Source organism: Tursiops truncatus, unplaced genomic scaffold (genome assembly GCF_011762595.2).
Source record: "Tursiops truncatus isolate mTurTru1 unplaced genomic scaffold, mTurTru1.mat.Y mat_scaffold_39_arrow_ctg1, whole genome shotgun sequence".
NCBI lineage: Eukaryota > Metazoa > Chordata > Mammalia > Artiodactyla > Delphinidae > Tursiops > Tursiops truncatus.
The window spans coordinates 10,001-32,545 of record NW_022983296.1 but is presented as its reverse complement, the minus strand read 5'-3'; positions in this window follow the sequence as shown (position 1 = coordinate 32,545).

Sequence of the window (22,545 nt, the reverse complement as noted above, 5' to 3'; positions counted from 1 at the left end):
ACACTGAGTAACCCCAGGCGCACCTGGGTCTGCTAAGCAACATCCAGGCCCGTAGCCTTTTAGAGCCCCACTGTGCACGCAGAGCGTAGGGAAACGCACTCCCTCTCTTTTGGAGCAGCTTGGTTTCCTCAGCACTCGCACACGTTCACGCACACCGTTCTGGCACGTCCCACATGGCGCGGAGGTCTTACGCGTTGCCCTAATCGGAGCTGCGCTCAGAGTAACCCTCGTCTTCGCATTCCATCCAGGACCTCCTGACTGAAGGCACCGTGCCTGTTAGAGGACGGCGGCTTGGGTTCTTACTGCAATTCAAGTCCTGTTCCTTCTTTGGCACTGCAGGCAGCCACAGGCCCAGAGGAGCAGCTACGGCGTTCCTTGGTTGAGACAGTTCGCTGGATGCGGGACACCCTACTTCGATAAGTTGACTCAGGGAAGGAAACACAGGGTAACCGGTGTCTCTTGGGACTCGTTAGAAACCACAGGGATGTACGCTGAGTGTGCCCATGAAAACGGGGGCCTGCTGGAACTAGCCCTGCTTTCCCATTTTGAGGGCGGCATTCATGCCTGCCTTGACGCTCCCTGACATTCCCGGCTCCCGACAGGCCAGTGAGCCCTGGAAGAATGCTTCGGGGAAAATTATGAGTTTGCTCTCTCTAAACCAGGGTCTTCCGTGGCCGCGGTGGCGGTCCGCATGACAGGCTCTAGAGCTAAAGGGAACCTCAACGTGAGAACTCGCCTCCAGGTTAGGCCCTGAGTAGCCGTGCAGAAAGGGAGGCATGCAGCTCTTTCCAGGAGTTCTTAGTCGCTTTGCTTTAAAGGAAGTACACGTCCGGGGACTCCTAGGCCCCACGGGCGTGCATCATTTTCCCTCCAAGGTCACTGAGTGCCTCCAGACACCTGTGGGCCGGCTGAGCAACGTCGAGGTACATTGGTTGATTCCCTCGGAGGACCCCTGTGCGTGCCGAGTGCTGGGCAACCACACACTGCGCGTTCCTTGAGGAGCGCTACATCTCCAGAGCCCTCGAAACGCCCTCAAGGACAACATGGCTGGTGAGTGCGAAGTGCCCAGGAAGACTCTGTCATGGCCCTTGTGTGAGCTGCCACGAGAGAGCGCTGTGCTTGCAACACTGCAAGGCCCGCCCTCGTACCTGAAGTCACTCTGCTGGAGGAGAAAGTCGGCATCTTAGCATGCTGTGTGGCTCCCGGCACACCCAGCATGAACCCACGCCTGGAAGTAAGGCCCTGATTTGCCGTGCAGAAGCGGAGGCGTGCTGCAGTTTCCAGGAGGCGGTGGCCTCTGCTCTGCATACCTTGAACGGCAGCACAGCTTTCTGGACACCTGGGAGGCTAGCCGGGGCACCCTGTTCCCGGCAGGAACACTGAGTAACCCCAGGCGCACCTGGGTCTGCTAAGCAACATCCAGGCCCGTAGCCTTTTAGAGCCCCACTGTGCACGCAGAGCGTACGGGAAACGCACTCCCTCTCTTTTGGAGCAGCTTGGTTTCCTCAGCACTCGCACACGTTCACGCACACCGTTCTGGCACGTCCCACATGGCGCGGAGGTCTTACGCGTTGCCCTAATCGGAGCTGCGCTCAGAGTAACCCTCGTCTTCGCATTCCATCCAGGACCTCCTGAATGAAGGCACCGTGCCTCCTAGAGGACGGCGGCTTGGGTTCTTACTGCAATTCAAGTCCTGTTCCTTCTTTGGCACTGCAGGCAGCCCCAGGCCCAGAGGAGCAGCTACGGCGTTTCCTTGGTTGAGACAGTTCACCAGATGCGGGCCTCCCTACTTCGATAAGTTGACTCAGGGAAGGAAACACAGGGTAACCGGTGTCTCTTGGGACTCGTTAGAAACCACAGGGATGTACGCTGAGTGTGCCCATGAAAACGGGGGCCTGCTGGAACTAGCCCTGCTTTCCCATTTTGAGGGCGGCATTCATGCCTGCCTTGACGCTCCCTGACATTCCCGGCTCCCGACAGGCCAGTGATCCCTGGAAGAATGCTTCGGGGAAAATTATGAGTTTGCTCTCTCTAAACCAGGGGCTTCCGTGGCCGCGGTGGCGGTCCGCATGACAGGCTCTAGAGCTAAAGGGAACCTCAACGTGAGAACTCGCCTCCAGATTAGGCCCTGAGTAGCCGTGCAGAAAGGGAGGCATGCAGCTCTTTCCAGGAGTTCTTAGTCGCTTTGCTTTAAAGGAAGTACACGTCCGGGGACACCTAGGCCCCACGGGCGTGCATCATTTTCCCTCCAAGGTCACTGAGTGCCTCCAGACACCTGTGGGCCGGCTGAGCAACGTCGAGGTCCATTGGTTGATTCCCTCGGAGGACCCCTGTGCGTGCCGAGTGCTGGGCAACCACACACTGCGCGTTCCTTGAGGAGCGCTACATCTCCAGAGCCCTCGAACGCCCTCAGGACAACATGGCTGGTGAGTGCGAAGTGCCCAGGAAGACTCTGTCATGGCCCTTGTGTGAGCTGCCTTGAGAGAACGCTGTGCTTGCAACACTGCGAGGCCCGCCCTCGTACCTGAAGTCACTCTGCTCGAGGAGAAAGTCGGCATCTTAGCATGCTGTGTGGCTCCCGGCACACCCAGCATGAACCCACGCCTGGAAGTAAGGCCCTGATTTGCCGTGCAGAAGTGGAGGCGTGCTGCTGTTTCCAGGAGGTGGTGGCCTCTGCGCTGCATACCTTGAACGGGAGCACAGCTTTCTGGACACCTGGGAGGCTAGCCGGGGCACCCTGTTCCCGGCAGGAACACTAGGTAACCCCAGGCGCACCTGGTCTGCTAAGCAACATCCAGGCCCGTAGCCTTTTAGAGCCCCACTGTGCACGCAGAGCATAGGGAAAACGCACTGCCCTCTCTTTTGGAGCAGCTTGGTTTCCTCAGCACTCGCACACGTTCACGCACCACCGTTCTGGCACGTCCCCATATGGCGCGGAGGTCTTACGCGTTGCCCTAATCGGAGCTGCGCTCAGAGTAACCCTCGTCTTCGCATTCCATCCAGGACCTCCTGACTGAAGGCACCGTGCCTGCTGAGAGGACGGCGGCTTGGGTTCTTACTGCAATTCAAGTCCTGTTCCTTCTTTGGCACTGCAGGCAGCCCCAGGCCCAGAGGAGCAGCTACGGCGTTCCTTGGTTGAGACAGTTCGCTGGATGCGGGACTCCCTACTTCGATAAGTTGACTCAGGGAAGGAAACACAGGGTAACTGGTGTCTCTTGGGACTCGTTAGAAACCACAGGGATGTACGCTGAGTGTGCCCATGGAAACGGGGGCCTGCTGGAACTAGCCCTGCTTTCCCATTTTGATGGTGGCATTCATGCCTGCCTTGACGCTCCCTGACATTCCCGGCTCCCGACAGGCCAGTGAGCCCTGGAAGAATGCTTCGGGGAAAATTATGAGTTTGCTGTCTCTAAACCAGGGTCTTCCGTGGCCGCGGTGGCGGTCCGCATGACAGGCTCTAGAGCTAAAGGGAACCTCAACGTGAGAACTCGCCTCCAGGTTAGGCCCTGAGTAGCCGTGCAGAAAGGGAGGCATGCAGCTCTTTCCAGGAGTTCTTAGTCGCTTTGCTTTAAAGGAAGTACACGTCCGGGGACTCCTAGGCCCCACGGGCGTGCATCATTTCCCTCCAAGGTCACTGAGTGCCTCCAGACACCTGTGGGCCGGCTGAGCAACGTCGAGGTCCATTGGTTGATTCCCTCGGAGGACCCCTGTGCGTGCCGAGTGCTGGGCAACCACACACTGCGCGTTCCTTGAGGAGCGCTACATCTCCAGAGCCCTCGAACGCCCTCAGGACAACAGGGCTGGTGAGTGCGAAGTGCCCAGGAAGACTCTGTCATGGCCCTTGTGTGAGCTGCCATGAGAGAACGCTGTGCTTGGCAACACTGCGAGGCCCGCCCTCGTACCTGAAGTCACTCTGCTGGAGGAGAAAGTTCGGCATCTTAGCATGCTGTGTGGCTCCCGGCACACCCAGCATGAACCCACGCCTGGAAGTAAGGCCCTGATTTGCCGTGCAGAAGCGGAGGCGTGCTGCAGTTTCCAGGAGGCGGTGGCCTCTGCTCTGCATACCTTGAATGGCAGCACAGCTTTCTGGACACCTGGGAGGCTAGCCGGGGCACCCTGTTCCCGGCAGGAACACTGAGTAACCCCAGGCGCACCTGGGTCTGCTAAGCAACATCCAGGCCCGTAGCCCTTTAGAGCCCCACTGTGCACGCCGAGCGTAGGGAAACGCACTGCCCTCTCTTTTGGAGCAGCTTGGTTTCCTCAGCACTCGCACACGTTCACGCACCACCGTTCTGGCACGTCCCACATGGCGCGGAGGTCTTACGCGTTGCCCTAATCGGAGCTGCGCTCAGAGTAACCCTCGTCTTCGCATTCCATCCAGGACCTCCTGACTGAAGGCACCGTGCCTGTTAGAGGACGGCGGCTTGGGTTCTTACTGCAATTCAAGTCTGTTCCTTCTTTGGCACTGCAGGCAGCCCCAGGCCCAGAGGAGCAGCTACGGCGTTCCTTGGTTGAGACAGTTCGCTGGATGCGGGACTCCCTACTTCGATAAGTTGACTCAGGGAAGGAAACACAGGGTAACCGGTGTCTCTTGGGACTCGTTAGAAACCACAGGGATGTACGCTGAGTGTGCCCATGGAAACGGGGGCCTGCTGGAACTAGCCCTGCTTTCCCATTTTGATGGCGGCAGTCATGCCTGCCTTGACGCTCCCTGACATTCCCGGCTCCCGACAGGCCAGTGATTCCCTGGAATAATGCTTCGGGGAAAATTATGAGTTTGCTCTCTCTAAACCAGGGGCTTCCGTGGCCGCGGTGGCAGTCCGCATGACAGGCTGTTAGAGCTAAAGGGAACCTCAACGTGAGAACTCGCCTCCAGGTTAGGCCCTGAGTAGCCGTGCAGAAAGGGAGGCATGCAGCTCTTTCCAGGAGTTCTTAGTCGCTTTGCTTTAAAGGAAGTACACGTCCGGGTACTCCTAGGCCCCACGGGCGTGCATCATTTTCCCTCCAAGGTCACTGAGTGCCTCCAGACACCTGTGGGCCGGCTGAGCAACGTCGAGGTCCATTGGTTGATTCCCTCGGAGGACCCCTGTGCGTGCCGAGTGCTGGGCAACCACACACTGCGCGTTCCTTGAGGAGCGCTACATCTCCAGAGCCCTCGAACGCTCTCAGGACAACATGGCTGGTGAGTGCGAAGTGCCCAGGAAGACTCTGTCATGGCCCTTGTGTGAGCTGCCATGAGACAACGCTGTGCTTGCAACACTGCGAGGCGCGCCCTCGTACCTGAAGTCACTCTGCTGGAGGAGAAAGTCAGCATCTTAGCATGCTGTGTGGCTCCCGGCACACCCAGCATGAACCCACGCCTGGAAGTAAGGCCCTGATTTGCCGTGCAGAAGCGGAGGCGTGCTGCAGTTTCCAGGAGGCGGTGGCCTCTGCTCTGCATACCTTGAACGGCAGCACAGCTTTCTGGACACCTGGGAGGCTAGCCGGGGCACCCTGTTCCCGGCAGGAACACTGAGTAACCCCAGGCGCACCTGGGTCTGCTAAGCAACATCCAGGCCCGTAGCCTTTAGAGCCCCACTGTGCACGCAGAGCATAGGGAAACGCACTGCCCTCTCTTTTGGAGCAGCTTGGTTTCCTCAGCACTCGCACACGTTCACGCACACCGTTCTGGCACGTCCCACATGGCGCGGAGGTCTTACGCGTTGCCCTAATCGGAGCTGCGCTCAGAGTAAACCCTCGTCTTCGCATTCCATCCAGGACCTCCTGACTGAAGTCACCGTAGCCTGTTACAGGACGGCGGCTTCGGTTCTTACTGCAATTCAAGTCCTGTTCCTTCTTTGGCACTGCAGGCAGCCCCAGGCCCAGAGGAGCAGCTACGGCGTTCCTTGGTTGAGACAGTTCGCTGCATGCGGGACTCCCTACTTCGATAAGTTGACTCAGGGAAGGAAACACAGGGTAACCGGTGTCTCTTGGGACTCGATAGAAACCACAGGGATGTACGCTGCGTGTGCCGATGAAAATGGGGGGCCTGCTGGAACTAGCCCTGCTTTCCCATTTTGAGGGTGGCATTCATGCCTGCCTTGACGCTCCCTGACATTCCCGTCTCCCGACAGGCCAGTGAGCCATGGAAGAATGCTGCGGGGAAAATTATGAGTTTGCTGTCTCTAAACCAGGGGCTTCCGTGGCCGTGGTGGCGGTCCGCATGACAGGCTCTAGAGCTAAAGGGAACCTCAACGTGAGAACTCGCCTCCAGGTTAGGCCTGAGTAGCCGTGCAGAAAGGGAGGCATGCAGCTCTTTCCAGGAGTTCTTAGTCGCTTTGCTTTAAAGGAAGTACACGTCCGGGGACTCCTAGGCCCCACGGGCGTGCATCATTTTCCCTCCAAGGTCACTGAGTGCCTCCAGACACCTGTGGGCCGGCTGAGCAACGTCGAGGTCCATTGGTTGATTCCCTCGGAGGACCCCTGTGCGTGCCGAGTGCTGGGCAACCACACACTGCGCGTACCTTGAGGAGCGCTACATCTCCAGAGCCCTCGAACGCCCTCAAGGACAACATGGCTGGTGAGTGCGAAGTGCCCAGGAAGACTCTGTCATGGCCCTTGTGTGAGCTGCCATGAGAGAACGCTGTGCTTGGAACACTGCGAGGGCCCGCCCTCGTACCTGAAGTCACTCTGCTGGAGGAGAAAGTCGGCATCTTAGCCATGCTGTGTGGCTCCCGCACACCCAGCATGAACCCACGCCTGGAAGTAAGGCCCTGATTTGCCGTGCAGAAGCGGAGGCGTGCTGCAGTTTCCAGGAGGCGGTGGCCTCTGCTCTGCATACCTTGAACGGCAGCACAGCTTTCTGGACACCTGGGAGGACTAGCCGGGGCACCCTGTTCCCGGCAGGAACACTGAGTAACCCCAGGCGCACCTGGGTCTGCTAAGCAACATCCAGGCCCGTAGCCCTTTAGAGCCCCACTGTGCACGCAGAGCGTAGGGAACGCACTGCCCTCTCTTTTGGAGCAGCTTGGTTTCCTCAGCACTCGCACACGTTCACGCACACCGTTCTGGCACGTCCCCACATGGCGCGGAAGGTCTTACGCGTTAGCCCTAATCGGAGCTGCGCTCAGAGTAACCCTCGTCTTCGCATTCCATCCAGGACCTCCTGACTGAGGCACCGTGCCTGCTTAGAGGACGGCGGCTTGGATTCTTACTGCAATTCAAGTCCTGTTCCTTCTTTGGCACTGCAGGCAGCCCCAGGCCCAGAGGAGCAGCTACGGCGTTCCTTGGTTGAGACAGTTCGCTGGATGCGGGACTCCCTACTTCGATAAGTTGACTCAGGGAAGGAAACACAGGGTAACCGGTGTCTCTTGGGACTCGTTAGAAACCACAGGGATGTACGCTGAGTGTGCCCATGAAAACGGGGCCTGCTGGAACTAGCCCTGCTTTCCCATTTTGATGGGGGCATTCATGCCTGCCTTGACGCTCCCTGACATTCCCGGCTCCCGACAGGCCAGTGATCCCTGGAAGAATGCTTCGGGGAAAATTATGAGTTTGCTCTCTCTAAACCAGGGGCTTCCGTGGCCGCGGTGGCGGTCCGCATGACAGGCTCTAGAGCTAAAGGGAACCTCAACGTGAGAACTCGCCTCCAGGTTAGGCCCTGAGTAGCCGTGCAGAAAGGGAGGCATGCAGCTCTTTCCAGGAGTTCTTAGTCGCTTTGCTTTAAAGGAAGTACACGTCCGGGGACTCCTAGGCCCCACGGGCGTGCCTCATTTTCCCTCCAAGGTCACTGAGTGCCTCCAGACACCTGTGGGCCGGCTGAGCAACGTCGAGGTCCATTGGTTGATTCCCTCGGAGGACCCCTGTGCGTGCCGAGTGCTGGGCAACCACACACTGCGCGTTCCTTGAGGAGCGCTACATCTCAGAGCCCTCGAACGCCCTCAGGACAACATGGCTCCTGAGGGCGAAGTGCCCAGGAAGACTCTGTCATGGCCCTTGTGTGAGCTGCCATGAGAGAACGCTGTGCTTGGAACACTGCGAGGCCCGCCCTCGTACCTGAAGTCACTCTGCTGGAGGAGAAAGTCGGCATCTTAGCATGCTGTGTGGCTCCGGCACACCCAGCATGAACCCACGCCTGGAAGTAAGGCCCTGATTTGCCGTGCAGAAGCGGAGGCGTGCTGCAGTTTCCAGGAGGCGGTGGCCTCTGCTCTGCATACCTTGAACGGCAGCACAGCTTTTCTGGACACCTGGGAGGCTAGCCGGGGCACCCTGTTCCCGGCAGGAACACTGAGTAACCCCAGGCGCACCTGGGTCTGCTAAGCAACATCCAGGCCCGTAGCCTTTTAGAGCCCCTTCTGTGCACGCAGAGCGTAGGGAAACGCACTGCCCTCTCTTTTGGAGCAGCTTGGTTTCCTCAGCACTCGCACACGTTCACGCACACCGTTCTGGCACGTCCCACATGGCGCGGAGGTCTTACGCGTTGCCCTAATCGGAGCTGCGCTCAGAGTAACCCTCGTCTTCGCATTCCATCCAGGACCTCCTGACTGAAGGCACCGTTCCTCCTAGAGGACGGCGGCTTGGGTTCTTACTGCAATTCAAGTCCTGTTCCTTCTTTGGCACTGCAGGCAGCCCCAGGCCCAGAGGAGCAGCTACGGCGTTCCTTGGTTGAGACAGTTCGCTGGATGCGGGAAACCCTAATTCGATAAGTTGACTCAGGGAAGGAAACACAGGGTAACTGGTGTCTCTTGGGACTCGTTAGAAACCACAGGGATGTACGCTGAGTGTGCCCATGGAAACGGGGGCCTGCTGGAACTAGCCCTGCTTTCCCATTTTGAGGGCGGCATTCATGCCTGCCTTGACGCTCCCTGACATTCCCGGCTCCCGACAGGCCAGTGAGCCCTGGAAGAATGCTTCGGGGAAAATTATGAGTTTGCTGTCTCTAAACCAGGGGCTTCCGTGGCCGCGGTGGCGGTCCGCATGACAGGCTCTAGAGCTAAAGGGAACCTCAACGTGAGAACTCGCCTCCAGGTTAGGCCCTGAGTAGCCGTGCAGAAAGGGAGGCATGCAGCTCTTTCCAGGAGTTCTTAGTCGCTTTGCTTTAAAGGAAGTACACGTCCGGGGACTCCTAGGCCCCACGGGCGTGCATCATTTTCCCTCCAAGGTCACTGAGTGCCTCCAGACACCTGTGGGCCGGCTGAGCAACGTCGAGGTCCATTGGTTGATTCCCTCGGAGGACCCCTGTGCGTGCCGAGTGCTGGGCAACCACACACTGCGCGTTCCTTGAGGAGCGCTACATCTCCAGAGCCCTCGAACGCCCTCAGGACAACATGGCTGGTGAGTGCGAAGTGCCCAGGAAGACTCTGTCATGGCCCTTGTGTGAGCTGCCATGAGAGAACGCTGTGCTTGGAACACTGCGAGGCCCGCCCTCGTACCTGAAGTCACTCTGCTGGAGGAGAAAGTCGGCATCTTAGCATGCTGTGTGGCTCCCGGCACACCCAGCATGAACCCACGCCTGGAAGTAAGGCCCTGATTTGCCGTGCAGAAGCGGAGGCGTGCTGCAGTTTCCAGGAGGCGGTGGCCTCTGCTCTGCATACCTTGAACGGCAGCACAGCTTTCTGGACACCTGGGAGGCTAGCCGGGGCACCCTGTTCCCGGCAGGAACACTGAGTAACCCCAGGCGCACCTGGGTCTGCTAAGCAACATCCAGGCCCGTAGCCCTTTAGAGCCCCAACGTGCACGCCGAGCGTAGGGAAACGCACTGCCCTCTCTTTTGGAGCAGCTTGGTTTCCTCAGCACTCGCACACGTTCACGCACACCGTTCTGGCACGTCCCACATGGCGCGGAGGTCTTACGCGTTGCCCTAATCGGAGCTGCGCTCAGAGTAACCCTCGTCTTCGCATTCCATCCAGGACCTCCTGACTGAAGGCACCGTGCCTCCTAGAGGACGGCGGCTTGGGTTCTTACTGCAATTCAAGTCCTGTTCCTTCTTTGGCACTGCAGGCAGCCCCAGGCCAGAGGAGCAGCTACGGCGTTCCTTGGTTGAGACAGTTCGCTGGATGCGGGACTCCCTACTTCGATAAGTTGACTCAGGGAAGGAAACACAGGGTAACCGGTGTCTCTTGGGACTCGTTAGAAACCACAGGGATGTACGCTGAGTGTGCCCATGGAAACGGGGGGCCTGCTGGAACTAGCCCTGCTTTCCCATTTTGAGGGCGGCATTCATGCCTGCCTTGACGCTCCCTGACATTCCCGGCTCCCGACAGGCCAGTGAGCCCTGGAAGAATGCTTCGGGGAAAATTATGAGTTTGCTCTCTCTAAACCAGGGGCTTCCGTGGCCGCGGTGGCGGTCCGCATGACAGGCTCTAGAGCTAAAGGGAACCTCAACGTGAGAACTCGCCTCCAGGTTAGGCCCTGAGTAGCCGTGCAGAAAGGGAGGCATGCAGCTCTTTCCAGGAGTTCTTAGTCGCTTTGCTTTAAAGGAAGTACACGTCCGGGGACTCCTAGGCCCCACGGGCGTGCATCATTTTCCCTCCAAGGTCACTGAGTGCCTCCAGACACCTGTGGGCCGGCTGAGCAACGTCGAGGTCCATTGGTTGATTCCCTCGGAGGACCCCTGTGCGTGCCGAGTGCTGGGCAACCACACACTGCGCGTTCCTTGAGGAGCGCTACATCTCCAGAGCCCTCGAACGCCCTCAGGACAACATGGCTGGTGAGTGCGAAGTGCCCAGGAAGACTCTGTCATGGCCCTTGTGTGAGCTGCCATGAGAGAACGCTGTGCTTGGAACACTGCGAGGCCCGCCCTCGTACCTGAAGTCACTCTGCTGGAGGAGAAAGTCGGCATCTTAGCATGCTGTGTGGCTCCCGGCACACCCAGCATGAACCCACGCCTGGAGGTAAGGCCCTGATTTGCCGTGCAGAAGCGGAGGCGTGCTGCAGTTTCCAGGAGGCGGTGGCCTCTGCTCTGCATACCTTGAACGGCAGCACAGCTTTCTGGACACCTGGGAGGCTAGCCGGGAACCCTGTTCCCGGCAGGAACACTGAGTAACCCCAGGCGCACCTGGGTCTGCTAAGCAACATCCAGGCCCGTAGCCCTTTAGAGCCCCAACGTGCACGCAGAGCGTAGGGAAACGCACTGCCCTCTCTTTTGGAGCAGCTTGGTTTCCTCAGCACTCGCACACGTTCACGCACACCGTTCTGGCACGTCCCACATGGCGCGGAGGTCTTACGCGTTGCCCTAATCGGAGCTGCGCTCAGAGTAACCCTCGTCTTCGCATTCCATCCAGGACCTCCTGACTGAAGGCACCGTGCCTCTTAGAGGACGGCGGCTTGGGTTCTTACTGCAATTCAAGTCCTGTTCCTTCTTTGGCACTGCAGGCAGCCCCAGGCCCAGAGGAGCAGCTACGGCGTTCCTTGGTTGAGACAGTTCGCTGGATGCGGGACTCCCTACTTCGATAAGTTGACTCAGGGAAGGAAACACAGGGTAACCGGTGTCTCTTGGGACTCGTTAGAAACCACAGGGATGTACGCTGAGTGTGCCCATGGAACCGGGTCCTGCTGGAACTAGCCCTGCTTTCCCATTTTGAGGGCGGCATTCATGCCTGCCTTGACGCTCCCTGACATTCCCGGCTCCCGACAGGCCAGTGAGCCCTGGAAGAATGCTTCGGGGAAAATTATGAGTTTGCTCTCTCTAAACCAGGGGCTTCCGTGACCGCCGGTGATCGGTCCGCATGACAGGCTCTAGAGCTAAAGGGAACCTCAACGTGAGAACTCGCCTCCAGGTTAGGCCCTGAGTAGCCGTGCAGAAAGGGAGGCATGCAGCTCTTTCCAGGAGTTCTTAGTCGCTTTGCTTTAAAGGAAGTACACGTCCGGGGACTCCTAGGCCCCACGGGCGTGCCTCATTTTCCCTCCAAGGTCACTGAGTGCCTCCAGACACCTGTGGGCCGGCTGAGCAACGTCGAGGTCCATTGGTTGATTCCCTCGGAGGACCCCTGTGCGTGCCGAGTGCTGGGCAACCACACACTGCGCGTTCCTTGAGGAGCGCTACATCTCCAGAGCCCTCGAACGCCCTCAGGACAACATGGCTGGTGAGTGCGAAGTGCCCAGGAAGACTCTGTCATGGCCCTTGTGTGAGCTGCCATGAGAGAACGCTGTGCTTGGAACACTGCGAGGCCCGCCCTCGTACCTGAAGTCACTCTGCCCTGAGGAGAAAGTCGGCATCTTAGCATGCTGTGTGGCTCCCGGCACACCCAGCATGAACCCACGCCTGGAAGGTAAGGCCCTGATATGCCGTGCAGAAGCGGAGGCGTGCTGCAGTTTCCAGGAGGCGGTGGCCTCTGCTCTGCATACCTTGAACGGCAGCACAGCTTTCTGGACACCTGGGAGGCTAGCCGGGGCACCCTGTTCCCGGCAGGAACACTGAGTAACCCCAGGCGCACCTGGGTCTGCTAAGCAACATCCAGGCCCGTAGCCCTTTAGAGCCCCTCTGTGCACGCCGAGCGTAGTGAAACGCACTGCCCTCTCTTTTGGAGCAGCTTGGTTTCCTCAGCACTCGCACACGTTCACGCACACCGTTCTGGCACGTCCCACATGGCGCGGAGGTCTTACGCGTTGCCCTAATCGGAGCTGCGCTCAGAGTAACCCTCGTCTTCGCATTCCATCCAGGACCTCCTGACTGAAGGCACCGTGCCTCCTAGAGGACGGCGGCTTGGGTTCTTACTGCAATTCAAGTCCTGTTCCTTCTTTGGCACTGCAGGCAGCCCCAGGCCCAGAGGAGCAGCTACGGCGTTCCTTGGTTGAGACAGTTCGCTGGATGCGGGACTCCCTACTTCGATAAGTTGACTCAGGGAAGGAAACACAGGGTAACCGGTGTCTCTTGGGACTCGTTAGAAACCACAGGGATGTACGCTGAGTGTGCCCATGGAAACGGGGGCCTGCTGGAACTAGCCCTGCTTTCCCATTTTGAGGGCGGCATTCATGCCTGCCTTGACGCTCCCTGACATTCCCGGCTCCCGACAGGCCAGTGAGCCCTGGAAGAATGCTTCGGGGAAAATTATGAGTTTGCTCTCTCTAAACCAGGGCTTCCGTGGCCGCGGTGGCGGTCCGCATGACAGGCTCTAGAGCTAAAGGGAACCTCAACGTGAGAACTCGCCTCCAGGTTAGGCCCTGAGTAGCCGTGCAGAAAGGGAGGCATGCAGCTCTTTCCAGGAGTTCTTAGTCGCTTTGCTTTAAAGGAAGTACACGTCCGGGGACTCCTAGGCCCCACGGGCGTGCATCATTTTCCCTCCAAGGTCACTGAGTGCCTCCAGACACCTGTGGGCCGGCTGAGCAACGTCGAGGTCCATTGGTTGATTCCCTCGGAGGACCCCTGTGCGTGCCGAGTGCTGGGCAACCACACACTGCGCGTTCCTTGAGGAGCGCTACATCTCCAGAGCCCTCGAACGCCCTCAGGACAACATGGCTGGTGAGTGCGAAGTGCCCAGGAAGATTCTGTCATGGCCCTTGTGTGAGCTGCCATGAGAGAACGCTGTGCTTGGAACACTGCGAGGCCCGCCCTCGTACCTGAAGTCACTCTGCTCGAGGAGAAAGTCGGCATCTTAGCATGCTGTGTGGCTCCCGGCACACCCAGCATGAACCCACGCCTGGAAGTAAGGCCCTGATTTGCCGTGCAGAAGCGGAGGCGTGCTGCAGTTTCCAGGAGGCGGTGGCCTCTGCTCTGCATACCTTGAACGGCAGCACAGCTTTCTGGACACCTGGGAGGCTAGCCGGGGCACCCTGTTCCCGGCAGGAACACTGAGTAACCCCAGGCGCACCTGGGTCTGCTAAGCAACATCCAGGCCCGTAGCCCTTTAGAGCCCCTCTGTGCACGCCGAGCGTAGTGAAACGCACTGCCCTCTCTTTTGGAGCAGCTTGGTTTCCTCAGCACTCGCACACGTTCACGCACACCGTTCTGGCACGTCCCACATGGCGCGGAGGTCTTACGCGTTGCCCTAATCGGAGCTGCGCTCAGAGTAACCCTCGTCTTCGCATTCCATCCAGGACCTCCTGACTGAAGGCACCATGCCTCCTAGAGGACGGCGGCTTGGGTTCTTACTGCAATTCAAGTCCTGTTCCTTCTTTGGCACTGCAGGCAGCCCCAGGCCCAGAGGAGCAGCTACGGCGTTCCTTGGTTGAGACAGTTCGCTGGATGCGGGACACCCTACTTCGATAAGTTGACTCAGGGAAGGAAACACAGGGTAACCGGTGTCTCTTGGGACTCGTTAGAAACCACAGGGATGTACGCTGAGTGTGCCCATGGAAACGGGGGCCTGCTGGAACTAGCCCTGCTTTCCCATTTTGAGGGCGGCATTCATGCCTGCCTTGACGCTCCCTGACATTCCCGGCTCCCGACAGGCCAGTGAGCCCTGGAAGAATGCTTCGGGGAAAATTATGAGTTTGCTCTCTCTAAACCAGGGGCTTCCGTGGCCGCGGTGGCGGTCCGCATGACAGGCTCTAGAGCTAAAGGGAACCTCAACGTGAGAACTCGCCTCCAGGTTAGGCCCTGAGTAGCCGTGCAGAAAGGGAGGCATGCAGCTCTTTCCAGGAGTTCTTAGTCGCTTTGCTTTAAAGGAAGTACACGTCCGGGGACTCCTAGGCCCCACGGGCGTGCATCATTTTCCCTCCAAGGTCACTGAGTGCCTCCAGACACCTGTGGGCCGGCTGAGCAACGTCGAGGTCCATTGGTTGATTCCCTCGGAGGACCCCTGTGCGTGCCGAGTGCTGGGCAACCACACACTGCGCGTTCCTTGAGGAGCGCTACATCTCCAGAGCCCTCGAACGCCCTCAGGACAACATGGCTGGTGAGTGCGAAGTGCCCAGGAAGACTCTGTCATGGCCCTTGTGTGAGCTGCCATGAGAGAACGCTGTGCTTGGAACACTGCGAGGCCCGCCCTCGTACCTGAAGTCACTCTGCTCGAGGAGAAAGTCGGCATCTTAGCATGCTGTGTGGCTCCCGGCACACCCAGCATGAACCCACGCCTGGAAGTAAGGCCCTGATTTGCCGTGCAGAAGCGGAGGCGTGCTGCAGTTTCCAGGAGGCGGTGGCCTCTGCTCTGCATACCTTGAACGGCAGCACAGCTTTCTGGACACCTGGGAGGCTAGCCGGGGCACCCTGTTCCCGGCAGGAACACTGAGTAACCCCAGGCGCACCTGGGTCTGCTAAGCAACATCCAGGCCCGTAGCCCTTTAGAGCCCCTCTGTGCACGCCGAGCGTAGTGAAACGCACTGCCCTCTCTTTTGGAGCAGCTTGGTTTCCTCAGCACTCGCACACGTTCACGCACACCGTTCTGGCACGTCCCACATGGCGCGGAGGTCTTACGCGTTGCCCTAATCGGAGCTGCGCTCAGAGTAACCCTCGTCTTCGCATTCCATCCAGGACCTCCTGACTGAAGGCACCGTGCCTCCTAGAGGACGGCGGCTTGGGTTCTTACTGCAATTCAAGTCCTGTTCCTTCTTTGGCACTGCAGGCAGCCCCAGGCCCAGAGGAGCAGCTACGGCGTTCCTTGGTTGAGACAGTTCGCTGGATGCGGGACACCCTACTTCGATAAGTTGACTCAGGGAAGGAAACACAGGGTAACTGGTGTCTCTTGGGACTCGTTAGAAACCACAGGGATGTACGCTGAGTGTGCCCATGGAAACGGGGGCCTGCTGGAACTAGCCCTGCTTTCCCATTTTGAGGGCGGCATTCATGCCTGCCTTGACGCTCCCTGACATTCCCGGCTCCCGACAGGCCAGTGAGCCCTGGAAGAATGCTTCGGGGAAAATTATGAGTTTGCTCTCTCTAAACCAGGGGCTTCCGTGGCCGCGGTGGCGGTCCGCATGACAGGCTCTAGAGCTAAAGGGAACCTCAACGTGAGAACTCGCCTCCAGGTTAGGCCCTGAGTAGCCGTGCAGAAAGGGAGGCATGCAGCTCTTTCCAGGAGTTCTTAGTCGCTTTGCTTTAAAGGAAGTACACGTCCGGGGACTCCTAGGCCCCACGGGCGTGCATCATTTTCCCTCCAAGGTCACTGAGTGCCTCCAGACACCTGTGGGCCGGCTGAGCAACGTCGAGGTCCATTGGTTGATTCCCTCGGAGGACCCCTGTGCGTGCCGAGTGCTGGGCAACCACACACTGCGCGTTCCTTGAGGAGCGCTACATCTCCAGAGCCCTCGAACGCCCTCAGGACAACATGGCTGGTGAGTGCGAAGTGCCCAGGAAGACTCTGTCATGGCCCTTGTGTGAGCTGCCATGAGAGAACGCTGTGCTTGGAACACTGCGAGGCCCGCCCTCGTACCTGAAGTCACTCTGCTCGAGGAGAAAGTCGGCATCTTAGCATGCTGTGTGGCTCCCGGCACACCCAGCATGAACCCACGCCTGGAAGTAAGGCCCTGATTTGCCGTGCAGAAGCGGAGGCGTGCTGCAGTTTCCAGGAGGCGGTGGCCTCTGCTCTGCATACCTTGAACGGCAGCACAGCTTTCTGGACACCTGGGAGGCTAGCCGGGGCACCCTGTTCCCGGCAGGAACACTGAGTAACCCCAGGCGCACCTGGGTCTGCTAAGCAACATCCAGGCCCGTAGCCCTTTAGAGCCCCTCTGTGCACGCCGAGCGTAGTGAAACGCACTGCCCTCTCTTTTGGAGCAGCTTGGTTTCCTCAGCACTCGCACACGTTCACGCACACCGTTCTGGCACGTCCCACATGGCGCGGAGGTCTTACGTGTTGCCCTAATCGGAGCTGCGCTCAGAGTAACCCTCGTCTTCGCATTCCATCCAGGACCTCCTGACTGAAGGCACCGTGCCTCCTAGAGGACGGCGGCTTGGGTTCTTACTGCAATTCAAGTCCTGTTCCTTCTTTGGCACTGCAGGCAGCCCCAGGCCCAGAGGAGCAGCTACGGCGTTCCTTGGTTGAGACAGTTCGCTGGATGCGGGACTCCCTACTTCGATAAGTTGACTCAGGGAAGGAAACACAGGGTAACCGGTGTCTCTTGGGACTCGTTAGAAACCACAGGGATGTACGCTGAGTGTGCCCATGGAAAACGGGGGCCTGCTGGAACTAGCCCTGCTTTCCCATTTTGAGGGCGGCATTCATGCCTGCCTTGACGCTCCCTGACATTCCCGGCTCCCGACAGGCCAGTGAGCCCTGGAAGAATGCTTCGGGGAAAATTATGAGTTTGCTGTCTCTAAACCAGGGGCTTCCGTGGCCGCGGTGGCGGTCCGCATGACAGGCTCTAGAGCTAAAGGGAACCTCAACGTGAGAACTCGCCTCCAGGTTAGGCCCTGAGTAGCCGTGCAGAAAGGGAGGCATGCAGCTCTTTCCAGGAGTTCTTAGTCGCTTTGCTTTAAAGGAAGTACACGTCCGGGGACTCCTAGGCCCCACGGGCGTGCATCATTTTCCCTCCAAGGTCACTGAGTGCCTCCAGACACCTGTGGGCCGGCTGAGCAACGTCGAGGTCCATTGGTTGATTCCCTCGGAGGACCCCTGTGCGTGCCGAGTGCTGGGCAACCACACACTGCGCGTTCCTTGAGGAGCGCTACATCTCCAGAGCCCTCGAACGCCCTCAGGACAACATGGCTGGTGAGTGCGAAGTGCCCAGGAAGACTCTGTCATGGCCCTTGTGTGAGCTGCCATGAGAGAACGCTGTGCTTGGAACACTGCGAGGCCCGCCCTCGTACCTGAAGTCACTCTGCTCGAGGAGAAAGTCGGCATCTTAGCATGCTGTGTGGCTCCCGGCACACCCAGCATGAACCCACGCCTGGAAGTAAGGCCCTGATTTGCCGTGCAGAAGCGGAGGCGTGCTGCAGTTTCCAGGAGGCGGTGGCCTCTGCTCTGCATACCTTGAACGGCAGCACAGCTTTCTGGACACCTGGGAGGCTAGCCGGGGCACCCTGTTCCCGGCAGGAACACTGAGTAACCCCAGGCGCACCTGGGTCTGCTAAGCAACATCCAGGCCCGTAGCCCTTTAGAGCCCCTCTGTGCACGCCGAGCGTAGGGAAACGCACTGCCCTCTCTTTTGGAGCAGCTTGGTTTCCTCAGCACTCGCACACGTTCACGCACACCGTTCTGGCACGTCCCACATGGCGCGGAGGTCTTACGCGTTGCCCTAATCGGAGCTGCGCTCAGAGTAACCCTCGTCTTCGCATTCCATCCAGGACCTCCTGACTGAAGGCACCGTGCCTCCTAGAGGACGGCGGCTTGGGTTCTTACTGCAATTCAAGTCCTGTTCCTTCTTTGGCACTGCAGGCAGCCCCAGGCCCAGAGGAGCAGCTACGGCGTTCCTTGGTTGAGACAGTTCGCTGGATGCGGGACTCCCTACTTCGATAAGTTGACTCAGGGAAGGAAACACAGGGTAACCGGTGTCTCTTGGGACTCGTTAGAAACCACAGGGATGTACGCTGAGTGTGCCCATGAAAACGGGGGCCTGCTGGAACTAGCCCTGCTTTCCCATTTTGAGGGCGGCATTCATGCCTGCCTTGACGCTCCCTGACATTCCCGGCTCCCGACAGGCCAGTGAGCCCTGGAAGAATGCTTCGGGGAAAATTATGAGTTTGCTCTCTCTAAACCAGGGGCTTCCGTGGCCGCGGTGGCGGTCCGCATGACAGGCTCTAGAGCTAAAGGGAACCTCAACGTGAGAACTCGCCTCCAGGTTAGGCCCTGAGTAGCCGTGCAGAAAGGGAGGCATGCAGCTCTTTCCAGGAGTTCTTAGTCGCTTTGCTTTAAAGGAAGTACACGTCCGGGGACTCCTAGGCCCCACGGGCGTGCATCATTTTCCCTCCAAGGTCACTGAGTGCCTCCAGACACCTGTGGGCCGGCCTGAGCAACGTCGAGGTCCATTGGTTGATTCCCTCGGAGGACCCCTGTGCGTGCCGAGTGCTGGGCAACCACACACTGCGCGTTCCTTGAGGAGCGCTACATCTCCAGAGCCCTCGAACGCCCTCAGGACAACATGGCTGGTGAGTGCGAAGTGCCCAGGAAGACTCTGTCATGGCCCTTGTGTGAGCTGCCATGAGAGAACGCTGTGCTTGGAACACTGCGAGGCCCGCCCTCGTACCTGAAGTCACTCTGCTCGAGGAGAAAGTCGGCATCTTAGCATGCTGTGTGGCTCCCGGCACACCCAGCATGAACCCACGCCTGGAAGTAAGGCCCTGATTTGCCGTGCAGAAGCGGAGGCGTGCTGCAGTTTCCAGGAGGCGGTGGCCTCTGCTCTGCATACCTTGAACGGCAGCACAGCTTTCTGGACACCTGGGAGGCTAGCCGGGGCACCCTGTTCCCGGCAGGAACACTGAGTAACCCCAGGCGCACCTGGGTCTGCTAAGCAACATCCAGGCCCGTAGCCCTTTAGAGCCCCTCTGTGCACGCCGAGCGTAGGGAAACGCACTGCCCTCTCTTTTGGAGCAGCTTGGTTTCCTCAGCACTCGCACACGTTCACGCACACCGTTCTGGCACGTCCCACATGGCGCGGAGGTCTTACGCGTTGCCCTAATCGGAGCTGCGCTCAGAGTAACCCTCGTCTTCGCATTCCATCCAGGACCTCCTGACTGAAGGCACCGTGCCTCTTAGAGGACGGCGGCTTGGGTTCTTACTGCAATTCAAGTCCTGTTCCTTCTTTGGCACTGCAGGCAGCCCCAGGCCCAGAGGAGCAGCTACGGCGTTCCTTGGTTGAGACAGTTCGCTGGATGCGGGACTCCCTACTTCGATAAGTTGACTCAGGGAAGGAAACACAGGGTAACCGGTGTCTCTTGGGACTCGTTAGAAACCACAGGGATGTACGCTGAGTGTGCCCATGGAAACGGGGGCCTGCTGGAACTAGCCCTGCTTTCCCATTTTGAGGGCGGCATTCATGCCTGCCTTGACGCTCCCTGACATTCCCGGCTCCCGACAGGCCAGTGAGCCCTGGAAGAATGCTTCGGGGAAAATTATGAGTTTGCTGTCTCTAAACCAGGGGCTTCCGTGGCCGCGGTGGCGGTCCGCATGACAGGCTCTAGAGCTAAAGGGAACCTCAACGTGAGAACTCGCCTCCAGGTTAGGCCCTGAGTAGCCGTGCAGAAAGGGAGGCATGCAGCTCTTTCCAGGAGTTCTTAGTCGCTTTGCTTTAAAGGAAGTACACGTCCGGGGACTCCTAGGCCCCACGGGCGTGCATCATTTTCCCTCCAAGGTCACTGAGTGCCTCCAGACACCTGTGGGCCGGCTGAGCAACGTCGAGGTCCATTGGTTGATTCCCCGGAGGACCCCTGTGCGTGCCGAGTGCTGGGCAACCACACACTGCGCATTCCTTGAGGAGCGCTACATCTCCAGAGCCCTCGAACGCCCTCAGGACAACATGGCTGGTGAGTGCGAAGTGCCCAGGAAGACTCTGTCATGGCCCTTGTGTGAGCTGCCATGAGAGAACGCTGTGCTTGGAACACTGCGAGGCCCGCCCCTCGTACCTGAAGTCACTCTGCTCGAGGAGAAAGTCGGCATCTTAGCATGCTGTGTGGCTCCCGGCACACCCAGCATGAACCCACGCCTGGAGGTAAGGCCCTGATTTGCCGTGCAGAAGCGGAGGCGTGCTGCAGTTTCCAGGAGGCGGTGGCCTCTGCTCTGCATACCTTGAACGGCAGCACAGCTTTCTGGACACCTGGGAGGCTAGCCGGGGCACCCTGTTCCCGGCAGGAACACTGAGTAACCCCAGGCGCACCTGGGTCTGCTAAGCAACATCCAGGCCCGTAGCCCTTTAGAGCCCCTCTGTGCACGCCGAGCGTAGGGAAACGCACTGCCCTCTCTTTTGGAGCAGCTTGGTTTCCTCAGCACTCGCACACGTTCACGCACACCGTTCTGGCACGTCCCACATGGCGCTGGAGGTCTTACGCGTTGCCCTAATCGGAGCTGCGCTCAGAGTAACCCTCGTCTTCGCCTTCCATCCAGGACCTCCTGGACTGAAGGCACCGTGCCTCCTAGAGGACGGCCGGCTTGGGTTCTTACTGCAATTCAAGTCCTGTTCCTTCTTTGGCACTGCAGGCAGCCCCAGGCCCAGAGGAGCAGCTACGGCGTTCCTTGGTTGAGACAGTTCGCTGGATGCGGGACTCCCTACTTCGATAAGTTGACTCAGGGAAGGAAAACACAGGGTAACCGGTTTGTCTCTTGGGACTCGTTAGAAACCACAGGGATGTACGCTGAGTGTGCCCATGAAACGGGGGCCTGCTGGAACTAGCCCTGCTTTCCCATTTTGAGGGCGGCATTCATGCCTGCCTTGACGCTCCCTGACATTCCCGGCTCCCGACAGGCCAGTGAGCCCTGGAAGAATGCTTCGGGGAAAATTATGAGTTTGCTCTCTCTAAACCAGGGGCTTCCGTGGCCGCGGTGGCGGTCCGCATGACAGGCTCTAGAGCTAAAGGGAACCTCAACGTGAGAACTCGCTTCCAGGTTAGGCCCTGAGTAGCCGTGCAGAAAGGGAGGCATGCAGCTCTTTCCAGGAGTTCTTAGTCGCTTTGCTTTAAAGGAAGTACACGTCCGGGGGACTCCTAGGCCCCACGGGCGGGCCTCATTTTCCCTCCAAGGTCACTGAGTGCCTCCAGACACCTGTGGGCCGGTCTGAGCAACGTCGAGGTCCATTGGTTGATTCCCTCGGAGGACCCCTGTGCGTGCCGAGTGCTGGGCAACCATCACACTGCGCGTTCCTTGAGGAGCGCTACATCTCCAGAGCCCTCGAACGCCCTCAGGACAACATGGCTGGTGAGTGCGAAGTGCCCAGGAAGACTCTGTCATGGCCCTTGTGTGAGCTGCCATGAGAGAACGCTGTGCTTGGAACACTGCGAGGCCCGCCCTCGTACCTGAAGTCACTCTGCTGGAGGAGAAAGTCGGCATCTTAGGCATGCTGTTGTGGCTCCCGGCACACCCAGCATGAACCCACGCCTGGAAGGTAAGGCCCTGATTTGCCGTGCAGAAGCGGAGGCGTGCTGCAGTTTCCAGGAGGCGGTGGCCTCTGCTCTGCATACCTTGAACGGCAGCACAGCTTTCTGGACACCTGGGAGGCTAGCCGGGGCACCCTGTTCCCGGCAGGAACACTGAGTAACCCCAGGCGCACCTGGGTCTGCTAAGCAACATCCAGGCCCGTAGCCCTTTAGAGCCCCCACTGTGCACGCCGAGCGTAGGGAAACGCACTGCCCTCTCTTTTGGAGCAGCTTGGTTTCCTCAGCACTCGCACACGTTCACGCACACCGTTCTGGCACGTCCCACATGGCGCGGAGGTCTTACGCGTTGCCCTAATCGGAGCTGCGCTCAGAGTAACCCTCGTCTTCGCATTCCATCCAGGACCTCCTGACTGAAGGCACCGTGCCTCCTTAGAGGACGGCGGCTTGGGTTCTTACTGCAATTCAAGTCCTGTTCCTTCTTTGGCACTGCAGGCAGCCCCAGGCCCAGAGGAGCAGCTACGGCGTTCCTTGGTTGAGACAAGTTCGCTGGATGCGGGACTCCCTACTTCGATAAGTTGACTCAGGGAAGGAAAACACAGGGTAACCGGTGTCTCTTGGGACTCGTTAGAAAACCACAGGGATGTACGCTGAGTGTGCCCATGAAACGG